This window comes from Schistocerca nitens, chromosome 2 (genome assembly GCF_023898315.1).
Source record: "Schistocerca nitens isolate TAMUIC-IGC-003100 chromosome 2, iqSchNite1.1, whole genome shotgun sequence".
Lineage (NCBI taxonomy): Eukaryota > Metazoa > Arthropoda > Insecta > Orthoptera > Acrididae > Schistocerca > Schistocerca nitens.
Genome location: NC_064615.1, coordinates 99748516 through 99767961, shown reverse-complemented (window position 1 = coordinate 99767961; position 19446 = coordinate 99748516).

Sequence of the window (19446 nt, the reverse complement as noted above, 5' to 3'; positions counted from 1 at the left end):
GTCGTAGCAATTGACTAAGCTGAAGGCTATGCTAACTATCGTCTCGGCTAATAGCGTAATTCTCAGTGAACCTTTCCTAGCAACGTCGGCTGTACAACTGGGGCGAGTGCTAGTAAGTCTCTCTAGACCTGCCGTGTGGCGGCGCTCGGTTTTCAATTACTGACAGTGGCGACACGCGGGTCCGTCGTATACTAGCGGACCGCGGCCGATTTAAAAGGCTACCACCTAGCAAGTGTGGTGTCTGGCGGTGACACCACAGTCACAGTTATCCATTTATCGGGAAGTATCCATCAAAGTGTCAGTTTTTCACATGTAAAACAACGCATTGTGGGGGTGAGTTTACAGAAAATATGTGAAGTGCTTGCAGAGAGTAGTTTTTTCCACATCTGACACATAAATTCCACATTATGACCTTTTAAGTGGTGCATTGTTGTAGTTGTTTCACAATTGAAATGCTATAGATATGTATGATATATTTACTCTTGTGTTTCACCAGAAAGTTTGTTTCAGCGCTGCCAGTTCCTGCAGGAAAGGAGCAGCTCTTTACCGTCACAGTTGTAGAACGCAAACGAAACCGCAGGTAAACCTCGCGCTCTAAGGATTTAAACAGCGGCGGTCGCTGTATGAATTACAGGCGCGGAGCGAGGGTTTCTTTCATTTAGAACGGTTGTAAAAGGCGAGCCGCCTTTTCATCACAGCATAGGGCCGAAGAAGACGTTGCACATGTTATCTCTACCACACGGGGAGGGTTTGCATGCAGAAAACTTTGATACCTTTCGCTATAATTTCAGCTCGCGCGCGGCCTTGTAAATCCTCGGGAACATCCGAGCTCATCCCGGTAAGAAATAAATAGGGGTATAAAAACAGCGGGCAGCCGGGTGTCGTGTGTGCGAGCGCGTGCGTACGTGAGTTCGCGCTCCCACACTCGGGCGGCGAGCAGTGGCGAACGCAGAGCTCTCTATATTGCGCGATATAGCATCGCTGACTGTAAATTCCCGGCGCTCTGAATGGCTGCGAAAATCTCATAAAAGGAGCTTCAGGGCGCGCGCCTTGCGCCGCCGCTATAAACAAAAGCCCGAGCGGTGCGCTGGGTTCGCAGATGTGCCGAGCGGGACGCGCCACGGCCCGCTTCCACCAGCTCCGGGCGCCGGCAAACTGCGCGATGTGCACGGGCGGGCAGGGCATAAGCAAAGCGCGGAACGAGACCTCCCAACAGCCCCTTGTACTGTCCCACTCTGTCTACTGACGGAACACAAATCTAGGTATCGAGCTTAAACAATGCTTCCTCTACATGTACACGATTCTCGAATGCTAGAGTTCTACGGCAGAGCAACTACAGCTTGGCCATCAAAATTTCAACACGATAAACGCTGCATTCAGCAAACGCCAGACGAAGCACCGCAACTGCACTCTCTAGGCAGAAGTAACAGTAACTAACTTCTCTGTATTAGGAAAGGTTAGGCAGCGTGTTCCCGTTAAGAAATTGCATTTGACTTCAGGGCTGTAAAGTGATCACTCTTGTCAGTGAACACAAGCGTTGAACGAGTGAGGAGCTAACCTGCCTTCAAATTATTTACGATAAAACAGTGTGACTGTAAGACGTGTATATTTCTATTGTCTATTGTCAAACCACAATTTATGAAAGATGTTTATATTTTATTAATGGGATTAAGTAGGAATAATTAATATTTGTCATGTTGGAAATAATTGTGGTAGCAGGGAATGTCTGCACCAAAGTATTATTGGCAGGAGAGACCGCATATTGATTTAATTTTTAAAAGGGCGGGAGAGACCGCATATGGATACTGTGGTGTGCGTACTATAAGACCTTCGGTACACACACCATCAGATTATTTGACTTGTCGCTCTAACGAAGTAGGCGAGTGTCAGCAATATGTCTCGTGGTCTTATTGTGGCGTGTTTATCTTCTGCCGTTAGGCCAGACGATAGAAATGCCACTTTCAAACTTAGAGTAGCAGACTGACAGTGACCAACTTTAAACAGAACTTTATTAATTTTCACACACATTTATTAAAATAATAAAAAAACATAGATATTACGTAACTTGATTCTGGTTGCTGTTTACAATTGACAATCTGAATTTCCTTTGATCGTGGTATATTAAACTTATTCTCACATATCTCTGATACTTGGCAAAGTGTCTATACATTTATCTTCATGGCTATGTACAGGAATATGATAGTCTTCTTAGGTGAGGGCTGAAACTTGACTATATACTGGTACAGACTGGTGTAGACAAATGCAGACTCGTACAGACTAATGCAGACTGACTAATCGGAGGTCTGTACACTCGTTACAATACCTCGCGCGTTCAGGTATCACAGCGCGAGTGTGATCCGCGAGGAGAAAAGGTTCTACGATAACAGCAATCTCATTGGTTCAAATGGCTCTGAGTACTATGGGACTCAACAGCTATGGTCATCAGTCCCCTAGAACTTAGAACTACTTAAACCTAACTAACCTAAGGACAGCACACAACACCCAATCATCACGAGGCAGAGAAAATCCCTGACCCCGCCGGGAATCGAACCCGGGAACCCGGGCGCGGGAAGCGAGCAATCTCATTGGCTGCGTTACATATTAATACGTGGATCGGCAGAAGCAGAATTTGATCCGTCTCTAAGGCAGCGCCATCTCGTAGTGCGGAGACGGACGAGAGCTGCGCCTGCGCTGTTGTGCTTAACGGGGCGCGCTCTAGTGGGGAAGTTGTGTACGCGCTGACTACGCGCAACTATGTACACAACAGATAGATTTTAACAAAAGAGCGGGAAAGGCCGCTCATTTATACATTTTGTAATGGTAGCAGCGAATGTCTGCGCCAGAAATCATTGTTGGCGGGAGAGACCGCACTTTAGCATTCGTAGGAAGTCAGTAGTAAGCGAGAAGTGAAGCGAGTCGGTAGCAGGTGTGAAGCGAGAGGTTGAGAGGAGCGGTGTGCCTGAAAGCCACCAGCTATGATTTACAAGCGATTATAAACGGATGTACAGAGACATCAGCTAACTATTATCGTAAGAGGAACTAATATTATTGAATTACTCTTTTTGAGAAACTCAAGACTGCTGAAGTTATGTTTGCGCAATGCTGGTTGTAAGATTATTGTAAAAAGTAAGTCCCATTTGAACGTTTGTAAAATCATTTCATTCAGAATATATATTTAATTTTTGCCAGCAATATTGCATTACTGATTACAAACCATCCCAAAAAGCCATCAAGGTAAAACTTTGCAAAATTTTATTGTTGTCAAGAAAAAGTTTAACTACAAATTACGTAATTTCAGTCAAATTAATTAAAGAATAACGTCAGCTTTGGTAATAAATACAGCCACTTATTATGACAGCCCACCAGCAGCTAATAGAGTATAGTAAAACAGAGTAAGTATATTCACGTCGCAGTTCGATGTAGCAGTCAGATGACGATCCAGTAAGGAAGAGTTTTGGGTTATTGCAGGTAACGACTGTGGGCCACGACCACGACACATCCTATGTTTCGTCGAAATAAACAGAAAATCACTTTTAATAAGCAGCATTTAAATTGTATGCGAAGATTGAGAAAGAGAATTAATTTCAAAGGCAAGATTTCATTTGTTATTATTTAACAAGAGATAGAAATACTAAGGGAAGGTTTCATATGTTATTGTAGAAGAGAAGGTTGCGTAACAATAGGGATATATAGAGGAGACGGGTAGGTTTCATGACACGCCCTTTTCTTTTTGGTCATCAGTCTACTGACTGGTTTGATGCGGCCCGCCACGAATTCCTTTCCTGTGCTAACCTCTTCATCTCTGAGTAGCACTTGCAACCTACGTCCTCAATTATTTGCTTGACGTATTCCAATCTCTGTCTTCCTCTACAGTTTTTGCCCTCTACAGCTCCCTCTAGTACCATGGAAGTCATTCCCTCATGTCTTAGCAGATGTCCTATCATCCTGTCCCTTCTCCTTATCAGTGTTTTCCACATATTCCTTTCCTCTCCGATTCTGCGTAGAACCTCCTCATTCCTTACCTTATCAGTCCACCTAATTTTCAACATTCGTCTATAGCACCACATCTCAAATGCTTCGATTCTCTTCTGTTCCGGTTTTCCCACAGTCCATGTTTCACTACCATACAATGCTGTACTCCAGACGTACATCCTCAGAAATTTCTTCCTCAAATTAAGGCCCGTATTTGATATTAGTAGACTTCTCTTGGCCAGAAATGCCTTTTTTGCCATAGCGAGTCTGCTTTTGATGTCCTCCTTGCTCCGTCCGTCATTGGTTATTTTACTGCCTAGGTAGCAGAATTCCTTAATTTCACTGACTTCGTGACCATCAATCCTGATGTTAAGTTTCTCGCCGTTCTCATTTCTACTACTTCTCATTACCTGAGTCTTTCTCCGATCTACTCTGAAACCATACTGTGTACTCATTAGACTGTTCATTCCGTTCAGCAGATCATTTAATTCTTCTTCACTTTCACTCAGGATAGCAATGTCATCAGCGAATCGTATCATTGATATCCTTTCACCTTGTATTTTAATTCCACTCCTGAACCTTTCTTTTATTTCCATCATTGCTTCCTCAAAAATGGTTCAAATGGCTCTGAGCACTATGGGACTCAACTGCTGTGGTCATCAGTCCCCTAGAACTTAGAACTACTTAAACCTAACTAACCTAAGGACATCACACACATCCATGCCCGAGGCAGGATTCGAACCTGCGACCGTAGCAGTCGCACGGTTCCGGACTGCGCGCCTAGAACCGCGAGACCACCGCGGCCGGCTTGCTTCCTCAATGTAAAGATTGAAGAGTAGGGGCGAAAGGCTACAGCCTTGACTTACACCCTTCTTAATACGAGCACTTCGTTCTTGATCGTCCACTCTTATTACTCCCTCTTGGTTGTTGTACATATTGTATATGACCCGTCTCTCCCTATAGCTTACCCCTACTTTTTTCAGAATCTCGAAGAGCTTGCACCATTTTATATTGTCGAACGCTTTTTGCAGGTCGACAAATCCTATGAAAGTGTCTTGATTTTTCTTTAGCCTTGCTTCCATTATTAGCCGTATCGTCAGAATTGCCTCTCTCGTCCCTTTACTTTTCCTAAAGCCAAACTGATCGTCACCTAGGGCTTTCTCGATTTTCTTTTCCATTCTTCTGTATATTATTCTTGTAAGCAGCTTCGATGCATGAGCTGTTAAGCTGATTGTGCGATTAATTCTCGCTCTTGTCAGCTCTTGCCGTCTTCGGAATTGTGTGGATGATGCTCTTTCGAAAGTCAGATGGTATGTCGCCAGACTCATATATTCTACACACCAACGTGAATAGTCGTTTTGTTGCCACTTCCCCCAATGGTTCAAAATGGTTCAAATGGCTCTGAGCACTATGGGACTCAACTGCTGTGGTCATAAGTCCCCTAGAACTTAGAACTACTTAAACCTAACTAACCTAAGGACAGCACACAACACCCAGCCATCACGAGGCAGAGAAAATCCCTGACCCCGCCGGGAATCGAACCCGGGAACCCGGGCGTGGGAAGCGAGAACGCTACCGCACGACCACGAGATGCTCCCCCAATGATTTTAGAAATTATCATGGAATGTTATCTATCCCTTCTGCCTTATTTGACCGTAAGTCCTCCAAAGCTCTTTTAAAGTCCGATTCTAATACTGGATCCCCCATCTCTTCTAAATCGACTCCTTTTTCTTCTTCTATCACATCAGACAAATCTTCACCCTCATAGAGGCTTTCAATGTATTCTGTCCACCTATCTGCTCTTTCCTCTGCATTTAATAGTGTCAATAAATGCTGATGGATAACCGACAGTATCGACGCTTCAATAAAATCTCCACTGGTTTTTTGCCACGTAAGATCTCAGTGGGGGTGCGAGGTTTCTGAAGGGCTACTCTTTCTTTCCATCTTGTAGCAGTTCGCAAGCAACGTCGTGCTACTGAGCTTCTCAAACAATTATGTTCGAACATCTATGAAAGCGTGCTGTCCATTTTTTTTCGACATGACCGAAAGAACAGACAACACGCATTCATATACATTTTATTGGCAAGAAGGGCAATGGATCCTCCATCTTCAGTGTGGATGCAGAAGTACGTCCGACCTCTTGCGGAAATCTCAGAGTAGCGAGTATGGAGAAAATGGATATGGACTGGGGGTAGGGGGCGCTCGGTGGGAATGCGGGTCGACCGTGAGGCGTGACGAGATTGTCCGTGGAGCTGTGGTGATCCTGTGTCCCAAGTGGCGCAGTGGATAACGCACCTACCTCGTAGGCAGAAGACAGCAGGCTGAAATCTCGGTCCGGTAAACGTGTTCAGTTGTCGGCCCTGATTCCGCTTAATATCCCGATACAGCTAGCGTCAGTAATTCCATTTTCTTTCTCCCCACCCTCAATTTCCATGTAAGTTCAGCTATATTTGCTCTTTCTGTAACTGCTGCTCTTATCAACGTATCAACCTCCTCACAAATTTTGCATATTTCATGCGGACTAATATTCGGGAGTTACTCATCACTCAGAAAGTCTTGACCTCTCAAAAGCGAGCAGAAAAAATAATATGTGGTGTTCCCCACGGACTTCAAGTAGGCATCTGTTTAAGGACCTAGGCATTTTAGCTCCGTCGTCACAGTACATCGATGTATAATGAAATTCGTCTTGAATAAGCCATCACAATTAGAAGAAAAAATGATCACCATTACCCATTGTTAAAGCTATCAGTGGCTCGTAGAGGAGTTTGTAGCAATAAAATTTTTATCATTAGTCCAATAATATACACTCCTGGAAATGGAAAAAAGAACACATTGACACCGGTGTGTCAGACCCACCATACTTGCTCCGGACACTGCGAGAGGGCTGTACAAGCAATGATCACACGCACGGCACAGCGGACACACCAGGAACCGCGGTGTTGGCCGTCGAATGGCGCTAGCTGCGCAGCATTTGTGCACCGCCGCCGTCAGTGTCAGCCAGTTTGCCGTGGCATACGGAGCTCCATCGCAGTCTTTAACACTGGTAGCATGCCGCGACAGCGTGGACGTGAACCGTATGTGCAGTTGACGGACTTTGAGCGAGGGCGTATAGTGGGCATGCGGGAGGCCGGGTGGACGTACCGCCGAATTGCTCAACACGTGGGGCGTGAGGTCTCCACAGTACATCGATGTTGTCGCCAGTGGTCGGCGGAAGGTGCACGTGGTCGTCGACCTGGGACCGGACCGCAGCGAAGCACGGATGCACGCCAAGACCGTAGGATCCTACGCAGTGCCGTAGGGGACCGCACCGCCACTTCCCAGCAAATTAGGGACACTGTTGCTCCTGCGGTATCGGCGAGGACCATTCTCAACCGTCTCCATGAAGCTGGGCTACGGTCCCGCACACCGTTAGGCCGTCGTCCGCTCACGCCCCAACATCGTGCAGCCCGCCTCCAGTGGTGTCGCGACAGGCGTGAATGGAGGGACGAATGGAGACGTGTCGTCTTCAGCGATGAGAGTCGCTTCTGCCTTGGTGCCAATGATGGTCGTATGCGTGTTTGGCGCCGTGCAGGTGAGCGCCACAATCAGGACTGCATACGACCGAGGCACACAGGGCCAACACCCGGCATCATGGTGTGGGGAGCGATCTCCTACACTGGCCGTACACCACTGGTGATCGTCGAGGGGACACTGAATAGTGCACGGTACATCCAAACCGCCATCGAACCCATCGTTCTACCATTCCTAGACCGGCAAGGGAACTTGCTGTTCCAACAGGACAATGCACGTCCGCATGTATCCCGTGCCACCCAACGTGCTCTAGAAGGTGTAAATCAACTACCCTGGCCAGCAAGATCTCCGGATCTGTCCCCCATTGAGCATGTTTGGGACTGGATGAAGCGTCGTCTCACGCGGTCTGCACGTCCAGCACGAACGCTGGTCCAACTGAGGCGCCAGGTGGAAATGGCATGGCAAGCCGTTCCACAGGACTACATCCAGCATCTCTACGATCGTTTCCATGGGAGAATAGCAGCCTGCATTGCTGCGAAAGGTGGATATACACTGTACTAGTGCCGACATTGTACATGCTCTGTTGCCTGTGTCTATGTGCCTGTGGTTCTGTCAGTGTGATCATGTGATGTATCTGACCCCAGGAAAGTGTCAATAAAGTTTCCCCTTCCTGGGACAATGAATTCACGGTGTTCTTATTTCAATTTCCAGGAGTGTAAAATGTCTGATAGGTAACGAAGTAAGTCTTAAACTTAATTTCAAATAATTTCTCCTGGACAACTACTTCTATTCCATTGAAAAATTTATCCTTATAACTGTTAGGCAGCAAAAATAAGTGAAAAAACTTCTTGCTTTTAGATGAAGTTGCATGAGTAGCAATAAAATGATAATGCATTCATTGATGTTAATATTAATCATGTACATATACACTGTAAACCGACTCGTTCCACATCATATCGATAAGAGGATCGTTCAACTGATCTGTGGAATATGTAACTAACTATCTCAAACTTATTGAATTATAACCTTGGCCATTGTTAAGGTCAGAAGAAAATGTCTATACGCTGATGTTCCGTAAGAATCAACGTCAATAATGATTGTGTGTTCTGTTCGTCCATAAGATCAGAAGGCAGCGGACAACAGAGTTCCGGTTGATGACATGTTCCTCGACTACCGGAAAGCGTTCGATGAAGGAAACAATTCGATATTTGTGGTAAGTTCCTATCGGACCAAACTGCTCAGGTCGTCGGTCCCTAGGCTTACACACTGCTTCATCTAACTTAAACTAAATTACGCTAAGGACAACACACACACATCCATGCCAGAGGGAGGACCAGAACCTCCGACGGGGAGAACCGCGCGAACCGTGGCAAGGCGCGCAATACCGTGCGGTGATGAAGGATGTATTACATTTTCGCCTAATGAACAAATTACTGGCGTACGGAATGTAAGACCTGTTTAATCACTGGACTGAAAAGTGCGTAGCAAACACAAAGTGTTATTCTTGAAGGAGTGTAAAAGAACACTACTGTTCACTGTGTACAACAGTGAGCAAAACTTATAAACTTAAGGACGAAAGTAACTTTCGCATCAGTGTAGTTGCCAAGTAACATATCTCCACAAAACTAGGATCTTACGTAGCAAGAACTCCTACGGTACAGTTCAGACTGTAACTGAAAGATATATATAAAATGAGACGAACAGAAATGACACATTTATTCAGTAACAATAACTACACTGAATTCTCCACGAATTTTGAGGGTCCCCTAGACATTGTTCTTACTAGGATATGTGATCAGCAGTGACGGTAATGCGTGCTCTACTGGGCAACTACAGGGTGTTTCAAAAATGACCGGTATATTTGAAACGGCAATAAAAACTAAACGAGCAGCGATAGAAATACACCGTTTGTTGCAATATGCTTGGGACAACAGTACATTTTCAGGCAGACAAACTTTCGAAATTACAGTAGTTACAATTTTCAACAACAGATGGCGCTGCGGTCTGGGAAACTCTATAGTACGATATTTTCCACATATCCACCATGCGTAGCAATAATATGGCGTAGTCTCTGAATGAAATTACCCGAAACCTTTGACAACGTGTCTGGCGGAATGGCTTCACATGCAGATGAGATGTACTGCTTCAGCTGTTCAATTGTTTCTGGATTCTGGCGGTACACCTGGTCTTTCAAGTGTCCCCACAGAAAGAAGTCACAGGGGTTCATGTCTGGCGAATAGGGAGGCCAATCCACGCCGCCTCCTGTATGTTTCGGATAGCCCAAAGCAATCACACGATCATCGAAATGTTCATTCAGGAAATTAAAGACGTCGGCCGTGCGATGTGGCCGGGCACCATCTTGCATAAACCACGAGGTGTTCGCAGTGTCGTCTAAGGCAGTTTGTACCGCCACAAATTCACGAAGAATGTCCAGATAGCGTGATGCAGTAATCGTTTCGGATCTGAAAAATGGGCCAATGATTCCTTTGGAAGACATGGCGGCCCAGACCAGTACTTTTTGAGGATGCAGGGACGATGGGACTGCAACATGGGGCTTTTCGGTTCCCCATATGCGCCAGTTCTGTTTATTGACGAAGCCGTCCAGGTAAAAATAAGCTTCGTCAGTAAACCAAATGCTGCCCACATGCATATCGCCGTCATCAATCCTGTGCACTATATCGTTAGCGAATGTCTCTCGTGCAGCAATGGTAGCGGCGCTGAGGGGTTGCCGCGTTTGAATTTTGTATGGATAGAGGTGTAAACTCTGGCGCATGAGACGATACGTGGACGTTGGCGTCATTTGGACCGCAGCTGAAACACGGCGAACGGAAACCCGAGGCCGCTGTTGGATCACCTGCTGCACTAGCTGCGCGTTGCCCTCTGTGGTTGCCGTACGCGGTCGCCCTACCTGTCCAGCACGTTCATCCGTCACGTTCCCAGTCCGTTGAAATTTTTCAAACAGATCCTTTATTGTATCGCTTTTCGGTCCTTTGGTTACATTAAACCTCCGTTGAAAACTTCGTCTTGTTGCAACAACACTGTGTTCTAGGCGGTGGAATTCCAACACCAGAAAAATCCTCTGTTCTAAGGAATAAACCATGTTGTCTACAGCACACTTGCACGTTGTGAACAGCACACACTTACAGCAGAAAGACGACGCACAGAATGGCGCACCCACAGACTGCGTTGTCTTCTATATCTTTCACATCACTTGCACCGCCATCTGTTGTTGAAAATTGTAACTACTGTAATTTAGAAAGTTTGTCCGCCTGAAAATGTACTGTTGTCCCAAGCATATTGCAACAAACGGTGTATTTCTATCGCTGCTCGTTTAGTTTTTATTGCCGTTTCAAATATACCGGTCATTTTTGAAACACCCTGTATGTTGGTAAGGACTTCTTATGGCCGATAGAAAGGCCACTCCAGTTCCTCTGACAAACAGGTTTCAGGCAGTTTCTGTGACTGATAAAGATCCTGAGCCAAAGGGAGTCGCTTGCCCTGTTTCAGAGGAAACCTCTAGGCTTGCAAGATCTGGGCAGTTACAGTTGGTAGCTGGGAGCTTCAGTGTCAAGTGCGTAACGGGGCACCTTAGGGACATGGCTGTTAAGGGGAATAAGTAGTGCAGTGTGGAGCAAGGTGTGTGTGTCATCCTAGGTGCAACCAACTGCAGGTGATGGCCCATATTGATACTAATGGTGTGTGCTGCTTTGTGTCGGCGGCTATCTGTAGACTGGAAATCTTGCTTATGAGATGAAGGTAGGGATCACCACCTGAGCATCATCGGCAGAACCGATTTTTAATCTTTGGTTCACAGCTGAGTATAGGCTCTGAATCAGAGGCTCAGATGGTACTAAAAAATTGTCGTAGTAGTGTTGGAAAAGAACCAGACCTCCAGGTGCTAATTATAAAGTACCAAATCACAAATCATTATAGGTAATAAACGCAGGCTAAATTTTTACAAAGGACCTAAAGGTGTTCAGAAAGGATAGATCAAATACAGTAGGCGCTGGCGAGTTCATTACTGTTACAAGTAGTCTTTCTTGTAGCGAAATTGAAGCAGATAGTTCCTGGAGTTGGCATGGGCAAAGGTTATACTTGAAAATCGGAATTTAATAAATGGTTCATTTTACCAACCTTCCAACTCAGTTGATGCAGTAGTTGCGCAGTTCAAAAAGACTTGAGTCTCATTCCAAATTGCTACGCGACTCATACAATTGTATTTGGTAATGACTTCAATCTACCAGCTACTCGTTGTAAAAATACATATTTTGAGTCGTTGTAAGGCATAGCATACCGTTAAAAATCGTACTGAACGCTTTCTCCGGAAACTGTTTTGAAGAATTGTTTCAGGGGCCTACTCGAAGTGTAAACTGTTGCGGAAACATAATTGAACTCCTAGCAACAAATAATCCTGAGTAAATAGGAATAATCATGATGGATACAGGGATTAGTGAACAGAAGATCGTTGTAAAGGTCGTGGGTACCAAGATTGAATACCGTAACATCTAAATCTACCAAAAAGTAGCGCAAAATATACCTATTTAGAGAAGCAGATAAAAGTTCGCTTGACGGCTTCCTAGAAGATAGCACCCATTCCTTCAGAATTAACTACGTTTCTGTAGAGAAAACGTAGCTTAAATTCAAAGAAATAACACTGACCGCAGTGGAGTCATTTATCTTCTTCTTCAATCATCATCGTCTAGGCGATAGACCTCTTCCGTCTTCTAAACATCCAGCCATATTTTTCTTGGCCTTCTTACGCTTCTTGTACATAAAGGTCTGAAATTTAAGGCTTGTTTTGGTAGTCTATAATCCGATATTCCTTGCAGATGTTCTATTCGGCGTTGTCGACTGGACTTGATCCTCTCATTTATAGCAGATATCTCAAGTTCTGCTCTTATGTCTGCGCTTCTTAGTCTGTCTAACCTTGTGCAACCCTTCACTCGTCTTAGGAATTTCATTTCTGCTGCTTGCATTCTACTTTCTTGTTTTTCAGTAATTCTCCATGTTTGACTTCAAAATAGTAGGGAACGGGGGAGGGGGGAGGGGGAGGGGGCTGGCATTACCTTATAAAACTTGATTTTTGTGTCTTCACACATTTTATTTCTCAATGTTCAATTGATTGTCTCGCAACATAATTCGATATTTATGCAATGTGTTTGTAATGTCGAGTTCATGCTGGAAGGTTATAAATTTTCCATGTAAGTGAAATGATTAACTCATTCAGTGATTTTGCTTCCTATTATGCTACTCCCCATGAACCATGGTCCTTGCCGTTGGTGCGAAGGCTTGCGTGCCTCAGCGATACAGATAACCGTACCGTAGGTGCAACCAAAACGGAGGGGTATCTGTTGAGAAGCCAGACAAACGTGTGGTTCCTGAAGAGGGGCAGCAGCCTTTTCAGTATTTGCAGGGGCAACAGTCTGGATGATTGACTGATCTGGCCTCGTAACAATAACCAAAACGGCCTTGCTGTACTGGTACTGCGAGCGGCTGAAAACAAGGGAAACTACAGCCGTAATTTTTCCCGAGGGCATGCAGCTTTACTGTATGGTTAAATGATGATGGCGTCCTCTTGGATAAAATATTTCGGAGGTAAAATAGTCCCTTATTCGGATCTCTGGGCGGGGACTACTCAAGAGGACGTCGTTATCAGGAGAAAGAAAACTGGTGTTCTACGGATCGGAGCGTGGAATGTCAGATTCCTTAATCGGGCTGGTCGGCTAGAAAATTTAAAAACGGAAATGGATAGGTTAAAGTTAGATACAGTGGGAATTAGTGAAGTTCGGTGGCAGGAGGAACAAGACTTTTGGTCAGGTGAATACAGGGATATAAATACAAAATCAAATTGGGGTAATGCTGGAGTAGGTTTAATAATCAATAAAAAAATAAGAGTGTGGGTAAGCTACTACAAACGGCATAGTGAACGCATTACTGTGGCCAAGATAGGCACGAAGCCTACGCCTCCTACTGTAGTACAACGTTATATGCCAATTAGCTCTGCAGATGACGAAGAAATTGATGAAATGTATGATGAGATAAAAGAAAATATGCAGATAGTGAAGGGAGACGAAAATTTAATACTCATTGGTGATTGGAAACCGATAGTAGGAAAAGGAAGGGAAGGAAACGTAGCAGGTGAATATGGATGGGGGGGGGGGGGGCTAAGAAATGAAAGAGGTAGCTGCCTGGTGGAATTTTGCACAGAGCACAACTTAATCATAGCTAACACTTGGTTAAAGAATCACAGAAGAAGGCTGTGTACATGGAAGAAGCCTGGAGATACAGACAGGTCTCAGATAGATTATGTAATGGTAAGACAGAGATTTAGGAACCCAGTCTTAAATTGTAAGACATTTCCAGGGGCAGATGTGTTTATGAACTGCAGATTAAAACTGAAGAAACTGCAAGAAGGTGGGAATTTAAGGAGATGGGACCTGGATAAACTGACTAAACCAGAGGTTATACAGAGTTTCAGCGAGAGCATAACGGAACAATTGACAGGAATGGGGGAAAGAAATACAGTAGAAGAAGAATGGGTAGCTTTAAGGGATGAAGTAGTGAAGGCAGCAGAAGATCAAGTAGGAAAAAAGACAAGGGCTCCTAGAACTCCTTGGGTAACAGAAGAAATACTGAATTTAATAGATGAAAGGAGAAAATATAAAAATGCAGTAAATGAAGCAGGCAGAAAGAAATACAAATGTCTCAAAAATGAGATCGACAAGAAGTGTAAAATGGCTAAGCAGGGTTGGCTAGAGGACAAATGTAAGGTTGTAGAGGCTTATCTCACTAGGGGTAAGATAGTTACTGCATACAGAAAAACTAAAGAGATCTTTGGAGAAAAGAGCACCACTTGCATGAATATCAAGAGCTCAGATGGAAACCCAGTTCTAAGCAAAGAAGGGAAAGCAGAAAGGTGGAAGGAGTATATAGAGGGTATATACAAGGGCGATGTACTTGAAAATATTATGGAGATGTATTAGGATGTAGATGAAGATGAAATGGGAGATATGATACTGCGTGAAGAGTCTGACCGAGCACTGAAAGACCTGAGTCGAAACAAGGCCCCAGGAGTAGACAACATCCAATTAGAACTACTGACAGCCTTGGTAGAGCCAGTCCTGACAAAACTCTACCGTCTGGTGAGAAAGATGTTAAGGACAGGCGAAATACCCACATACTTCAAGAAGAATATAATAATTCCAAATAATAATTCCAATCCCAAAGAAAGCAGTGTTGACAGAAGTGAAAATTACTGAACTATCAGTTTAATAAGTCACAGCTGCAAAATACTAACGCAAATTCTTTACAGACGAATGGAAAAACTGGTAGAAGACAACCTCGGAGAAGATGAGTTTGGATTCCGTAGAAATGTTGGAACACGTGAGTCAATACTGACCCTACGACTTATCTTAGAAAATAGATTAAGGAAAGGCAAACCTACGTTTCTTGCATTTGTCGACCTAGAGAAAGCTTTTGGCAATGTTGACTGGAATACTCTCTTTCACATTCTGAAGGTGGCAGGGGTAAAATACAGGGTGCGAAAAGCTATTTACAATTTGCACAGAAACCAGATGGCAGTTATAAGAGTCGAGGGACATGAAAGGGAAGCAGTGGTTGGGAAGGGAGTGAGACACGGTTGTAGCCTCTCCCCGATGTTATTCAATCTGTATATTGAGCAAGCAGTAAAGGAAACAAAAGAAAAATTCGGAGTAGGTATTAAGATCGACGGAGAAGAAATAAAACCTTTGAGGTTCACCGATGACTGTAATTCTGCCAGAGACAGCAAAGGACTTGGAAGAGCAGTTGAATGGAATGGACAGTGTCTTGAAAGGAGGATATAAGATGAACAACAGCAAAAGCAAACCGAGGATAATGGAATGTAGTCGAATTAAGTCAGGTGGTGCTGAGGGAATTAGATTAGGAAATGAGACACTTAAAGTAATAAAGGTGTTTATGTATTTGGGGAGCAAAATAACTGATGATGTTCGAAGTAGAGAGGATATAAAATGTAGACTGGCAATGGCAAAGGAAGCGTTTCTAAAGAAGAGAAATTTTTTAACATCAAGTATAGATTTAAGTGTCAGGAAGTCGTTTCTGGAAGTATTTGTATGGAAGTGAAACATGGACGATAAATAGTTTGGACAAGAAGAGAATAGAAGTTTTCGAAATGTGGTGCTACAGAAGAATGCTGAAGATTAGATGGGTAGATCACATAACTAATGAGGAGGTATTGAATAGAACTGGGGAGATGAGGTGTTTGTGGCACAACTTGACCAGAAGAAGGGATCGGTTGTTAGGACATCTTCTGAGGCATCAAGGGATCACCAATTTAGTATTGGAGGGCAGCGTGGAGGGTAAAAATCGTAGAGGGAGACCAAGAGATGAATACAATAAGCAGATTCAGAAGGATGTAGGTTGCAGTAGGTACTGGGAGATGAAGCTTGCACAAGATAGAGTAGCAGGGAAAGCTGCATCAAACCAGTCTCAGGACTGAAGACCACAACAACAAACAACATGCTACTCCTCAACGGTTTCGTCCCTTTGAAAGTCATCACTCTTGTTTATGGAATGTGCATTTTTCATCTAGTATTCTTCAGAAATTTGAATCATTATAGAGAAGTTTCGTGTCCTGTACAACTGCAAAGTCGTCTACAAAAAGCATTGTATTAAGAAAATATGTTATGCGATAATCTTATCGTCAGAGAATACGTAAAAGTCTTTATTCTTATTTTTATACTCCTGTATAGACTTTCGATCACATTTATTATTTATTGAGGATATATTTTCTTGTGTATTATGTTCCATAAAATTTCTCTTTCAACGGGGTGGAAGACTTTCTGCAAGTCTATAAGTGCGATATGTGTTTCCCTATTGAACTCCCTTTGTTTCTCTATAATTATAATTTGTCTGAGTGAGAAAATACTGTTAGTACAGAATCTTGCTATTCTGAAACCATTTTGTTCTTCAGATAACAGATTCTCGGCAGTAGTTTGTAGACATTGATTTATTATCTTGCCGTAAATCTTAGACGCTGTGTTCTTTAACGTTATACTGCGATAATTATTGCATTCATTTCGTTTTGCTTTTCTAAAGATTGGTATAACATCTGCAACAGTTCATGATTTTGGGGTTTGACGTCTTTTCCAACACATGCTGTTTAAATGATAAAAGTCTAAGCTTTAAAAATAACCCTTCACATTTAAGTAACTCTGCGTTCATGCCGTTAGGTTCCGTTGCTCTGCATTTTTTGTTTTATTCAGGGCCTCGTTTAGTTGTTGAATCTTTATGGGATCGCTGTCATATGGTTTATGCATTTCGGGTGGGTTCTCCTCTAACTCTTGGCTTTCGTTACATCAGAGCTGTTTAAAATGTGCAATCCATTTATATTCTAGTTTTATGTTGTTTTCTCGTTTGCAGTTCTATTGGCATGCTTTATCATCTTGCAGGCTACAGACTGATTCCCGTGGCTACCGTGTCCAATTCTGCTCACAAAATTATTCCACGATTCATTTGTTTCCTGATAATAATGTTTACTTTATTTACTTTCTCTTCATCTTCTTGTTTCTCAAATCGTGTGTTCGCCTGTAAATATATCTTTACGTTTTCCTTGCTTTTCCCCGACTGCTTTTTCTATATTTTCGTTTCATACTCCTAAAGTCCCTTCTTTTATGTCGTCTTATTCTTCTTTACTAGTGACTCATATAGGATTTATTCAGTACATATTTTTATATTTTGCCATTCGGTTTCCTAACTGTCTTTTTTATCTATCTGATTTAGCCAAAGATTCAGTCCCTTTTGGTATAGCTGTTTTATGCTCTCATCCTGTGATAGGCAGATCTTAAAATCTTCCTCCCTGCTAGTTTTACCTCTTTTTCTTTTCTCATCTAGCGACCGTAGCTATTTTTGATATTTCTAAATAGTGGTCCGAATAAATGTCACTATCTCTGAAAACACGAATATCCTGAACTTGCTTGCATGTTTTAATATTGCCAATTACATAATCTAGTATTAATATCTGTCCCATCACGCTCGAAGTGTATTTACGTATAATTTATCTCTCTTCTTAAAGAAAAGAAATAGTAATTTTCAGTCCATTATTTGAGGCAAAATGTATAAGGGAATGTCCATTATCATTTACTTGTCGTTTGCCAAAAGTTTCCACTGTTAGAGGCACTGGATTATTTCATATTCTGACATTCAGATCTGCGCAGGTTAGTAGTTGGGCCATTTTCTTGTACATATCTATTTCTCTTTACAGGGTTTCATAAAAAAGTTTCAGTCTCTACTTTTATTTCCATATTCAGGGGCGTGCACCCCAGTCATTCTTAGATGCTCTCGATCTATTCTGAATGTACGTATAATCTTCAGGTTCATTTATATACGTATAAGCTTCAACTTCAGATTTACATTTATCATGTACTAATGTAGCTACTTCACTACTTGCTCTTTTGTCCGTTCCTAGACCGGTGTAAATCCTTAGATATCACTAAATGTACAGTTCCTCTCAGCTTTTTCTTTGATTCTGTAACTGTTGCAATATTATTGTTTCTTTGTTTCAGTCCTCTACATAGTTCTGTTTCTTTTAGGTGCAGACTTTTCACATTCCAGTTGGCAATGTTGAGCTCCATTATTCCGGGACCTTTTTCCGTTTCTTGCCAGGGTGGCGTTCTATTTAATCCGACCAGCTGATTTCTCTGAAGAACATGAGAAAAATTGAAGTGTCTAGCGAGGCTAGATATGGGAAGGGCTGCCACCTTTCCCCTCGTGTTTTGCTAGTAATTTTTTATCAAGGTTTACTTATTCTAATCTTCGATAAGCCGGTAACCTAACTGCGAATCAGCAGCTGGTTAATTATCTTATGGATTATTCCCCTAGGAAGGTAGATCTCACCATGTCAAAGAGCCCTTCCTGCCTCATATCTGAGTCTACCTGAAGACCGTCTAATCTGATTCCTTCAGGGGTCTCTTTATGGATTGCTCTTCATCTTTATCTTGCTTGCGTGATCCTGCAGGAAGCTTAAGCTCCTGCCAGCATACATCTCAGGCTATAACGTGACACGCAAATCTCCTCACAGTCTTCGAGGAGGTGGACAGATTTATACCACATAAATTAATAAGAAACGGAACTGATTCCCCAAGGTACACAAAACGAGAACACTGTTGCAAAATCTCAAAATGCCCAAGATTGGTGAAGTCTTACAAAAGCTCGAAATTTAGCAACGAGTTCTTGCGAGATGCTTTTAATGCTTTCCACAATGAAACACTGCCTCGAAATCCGGCAGAAAATACAAAGTTGCTGGTTGTATGCGAAGTACACCAGTGGTAAAAAAAAATCAATTCCTTCACTGCGCCATAGCGTTGCCAATGTTACCGATGACAGTGACACTAAAGAGGAGTTACAAATCACGGTTTTCCTAAATTTCTTCACTAAAGAAGATGAGATAAATATTCCAGAATTCTAATCAAGAACTGCTGCGAACATGAGTAACTTACGAGATAGTCCTGCTGCAATGAAGCAACTCAAATCACTTAAAATATGCAAGTCTTTTCGTTCTGCTATATAACAATTAGAGTCCCGACATAAAAGTTTTCTGGGTTTGGTACCGCGTCATAATGTAAAAACTACTGCTGCTATAGAAAAGCTTTTCTATAGCAGCAGTAGTTTTTACATTATGACGCCGTACCAAACCCAGAAAACTTTTATGTCGACTGACTCTGGCCGCGGAAGCCTACGCAATTAAATTAGAGTCCCCTCACAATATATTGATACAATAGTTCCATAATTAGCCATTACAAGTAAGCACTTACTCGACGAAAGATTCACACCTAAAGACTTGTGCAAAACTCACACAAATACTAGAGAAAGGAAATAGGAGTAATCCGTTTAATCAGAGACCCATATCGCTGACGTCGATTTGCAGTAAGAGCTTGGAACATATATACTGTGTTCGAATACCATGAA